Source organism: Parasteatoda tepidariorum, chromosome 2, assembly GCF_043381705.1.
Source record: "Parasteatoda tepidariorum isolate YZ-2023 chromosome 2, CAS_Ptep_4.0, whole genome shotgun sequence".
Lineage (NCBI taxonomy): Eukaryota > Metazoa > Arthropoda > Arachnida > Araneae > Theridiidae > Parasteatoda > Parasteatoda tepidariorum.
In genome coordinates, this window is record NC_092205.1 from 82,193,592 (window position 1) to 82,197,303 (window position 3,712).

Consider the following 3,712-nt stretch of genomic DNA (forward strand, 5'->3'; position numbering starts at 1 on the left):
AAGTTTTTTTAAATAGTTTTTGAGATTACGAGTTCCAATCGATGCGGAATTCTTTTCTAAAAAAAATAATTCCATAAGCCTTCCATAAATATTTTTATAGATAAAACATATCTCTGAATGTTCGTAGATATAGGCTTGTCAAATAACAAAACAATTTCCTAATATAGCATGAAGAAATTTTAAAAAAAAATTTCTCATTAAAATTTTTTATGGATATTCGCTTATTAATTAAAGATACTCCTTCTTCTTTTAGCATCAAAAAAATAATAATAAATTAAAATCACCCTCATTTTACGATTAACCCTCATTAAAAAATTTTAAAAATAAAACATACCTCTGAAGCTTTATAGGTATTCACTTGTCAAATAACAAAATAAATTCTTCCTTTAGCTTAAAAAATTTTTTAAAAAATAATTAGTTCTTATTAAAAAATTTCTGGAATAAAACAAAAATCTTTAGACCCATGGGTATTCGCTTATCAAATAACAAAACGTTTTCTTCTTTTAGTATAGAATAATTTTTAAAAATATTAATTAACTCTCATTAAAAATATACTTCTGAAGGTTCATAGGTATTCGCTAGTCGAACAACAAAACAATTTCTTCCTTTAGCGTACAATTTTTTTTTTTTTAAATAATTCTTACTGAAACATTTCATAAATAAAACACATATCTTTGGGTCCATGGGTATTCGCTTATCAAATAACAAAACGTTCTCTTCATTAAGTATAAAATAATTTTTAAAAATATTAATTAACTCTCATTAAAAATATACTTCTGAAGGTTCATAGGTATTCGCTTGTCGAACAACAAAACAATTTCTTCCTTCAGCGTGCAATTTCTTTTTTTTTTTTTTAAATAATTCTTACTGAAACATTTCATAAATAAAACGCATATCTTTGGGTTCATGGGTATTCGCTTATCAAGTAACAAAACGTTCTCTTCATTTAGTATAAAATAATTTTTAAAAATATTAATTAACTCTCATCAAAAATTTACTTCTGAAGGTTCATAGGTATTCGCTTATCGAACAACAAAACAATTTCTTCCTTAAGCGTACAATTTTTTTTTTTTTTTAAATAATTCTTACTGAAACATTTCATAAATAAAACACATATCTTTGGGTCCATGGGTATTCACTTATCAAATAACAAAACGTTTTCTTCATTTAGTATAAAATAATTTTTAAAATATTAATTAACTCTCACTAAAAAATAAAATATACTTCTGAAGGTTCATAGGTTTTCGCTTGTCGAACAACAAAACAATTTCTTCCTTTAGCGTACAATTTTTTTTAAAAAAAAATAATTCTTACTGAAGCATTTCATAAATAAAACAAATATCTTTGGGTCCATGGGTACTCGCTTATCAAATAACAAAACGTTTTCTTCTTTTAGAATAAAAAATTATTAAAAAATATTAATGAACTCTCATAATCTCATTAAAAATTTAAAAATAAAACATACCTCTGAAGGTTCATAGATATTCACTTGTCAAACAACAAAATTTCTTCCTTTTAGTATAAATCCTCAAATAACAAAGTAACTAATACTTGTGTAGATTGTTATCGTGTTTGTATTTTGACCGATGACTGAAACAGAGCAGCAGCATGGCTACTAAACGAGGCTTGACAGTTGCTCAATTATCAGATAAGACCGAGTGATCGACTACCTTGTCTTTTTGGAGTCTTTCTCTTGGGCACCTCTTACCTATCTATTCTCTTCTTTAAATTCTACAGGAAATACTCACCTGTTGTTCAACTCTTTGTAAAATAGAATGATTCAAAGATAAAAAGAAGTTGTAAATGCATTCACACAAGATGAAATTTAATTAAATACAAGTCATAAGATTGTCTAATTTAGACAACGCTAACTTTAAATAAAATTTAAATACAGTTTTTGCGGCCACTTTTTTCTATTAATATTATGCTGAAATATTTTTGGGATTCATATTGATTTATAAAAGAAATTCCCAATATGAAAGAAAACCCAAAATTAATTTGATTTTGGTGGTGGGTAATAAATTTAAATAATCGCAATAATAAAAATAATCGCAATAAACTTGGCTTTAAAATAATCGCAGTAAACTTGGGTTTCTACGCTTATAAATAACCGAAATTATAGATTTCATGTTTATAAATACAAATAAACTCGAAGAAAATTTATCAAATAAACGCACAAAAGGAAATAACTCATCAACTTATAGCACGAGTATCCCTCCTTTCTTGGTTCCACACTAACCTTTAACTATATTTTGTCTCATTTTTCAAAGCTATCAGCAGTTGGCCGGCACTATCCATTGTTGGAAAAATAGCAATTGTCTTTTGTAAATTATTTTATAGCTATTTTTATTTTTTTATACAACCGTCGTTGCATGAACCATAGAGTTGGCATGAACAGCCGGCACAGTTCTGGAATTACGACTACTAGTGTTAAATTCCGTAGCCTTGTAATTTTGATTACAATCCATAAGACAAGCGATTTCCTGGATCAAAAATTGGAAGAAATTCGCCTTCGTGGGTGACTTTTTGATGAAACTAACCCGCATTTGTGTTACTTTTAGAGAAAAACCACGAAAACCTCCCACAATTAACCTGACAGCAAGCAACTGTAACCCATGATCCGTCTACCACTGAGGATATTTTACGTCAGCACTGTAGTCGGTGCAAACCGGATGTGGAATTCAAACCCGGTTCACATCATTGGAAGGCGAATGCTCTAACCCCTGAGCTGAGCTACAGTTACTCTAGTCGAATTTAGTTAGTTTATAACACCGTTAAAAACTAACTAATTCTGCCATTCGTAATTAATTCTGCCGTCTCGGGTACGTAATGTCGTATGAATTTGGCTCAATATAACAGCTGCCATATTATTAAACTCATCGGAATTTTTTTTTAAAATTAGATACTAATAGAAAATCTAAATTTTATATTGAAGAAATCTTTTATTATGAAAGTGAACTAAAATATTAAAAATATTTTTAAATAGATTCGAGATGTACTTTTTACATATGATAATTGTTTTCGCTTGTTTTTTTTTGTTGTTTTTTTTAATATAAGAAAAAAATTTGTGGTGGAATTACTGTATTTTAAGTATTCAGTATGCAAGATGTAATATTACATAAATGGTTAATTTCGCAATTTCGACTAATGGTTTTTTATCTAGCGAAATCGTTTCCACAATTATCACATGAACAAATATTAATAATATTACGAGCAGATTATACTAAAAAAAATTTTTTTAAAATTTATATTATAAACGGGAAATTATTATTATGTTTATTAAAAATCCGAAACCGCGTCCCGCCTCACTAAAATGTTCCGGTCTCCCAACACATACACCCAGATAATTAGAAACCTTTCACAAAATAGATTCTAACCTTTAGATATCTAACTAAGTCCTTTTTCAGTATTTCTTCGTAGGTCGAGCCCGGATAGCTCAGTCGGTAGAGCGTTAGGCTTTTAACCTAACGGTCCAGGGTTCGAGTCCCTGTTCGGGCGGTCCTTTTTCTCCTTCATAATAAAATACCTATCTTTTTTCTTTTTTTTTCTCAGATCAAATATTCATAATATCATGTCGATATTCGCAATACGTTAAGGTTGCGTTTGAGAATTTCTCTCGAAAAATTTTCTTTTTCTTATATTTATTTTTTATCAAGGCTTTTCTGAAAAGTAATATACCATCAAATGACGTAAATATTCATATTATCATGTC

At 28.4% G+C, this 3,712-nt stretch overlaps 1 non-coding gene across 1 annotated transcript; it reads left to right on the forward strand.

The window, feature by feature from the left end:
• Positions 1–3,425: 3,425 nt before the first annotated feature.
• Positions 3,426–3,498, forward strand: TRNAK-UUU (transfer RNA lysine (anticodon UUU)). Its single transcript has one exon. It is a non-coding gene; the product is annotated as a tRNA-Lys (tRNA).
• Positions 3,499–3,712: the final 214 nt, after the last annotated feature.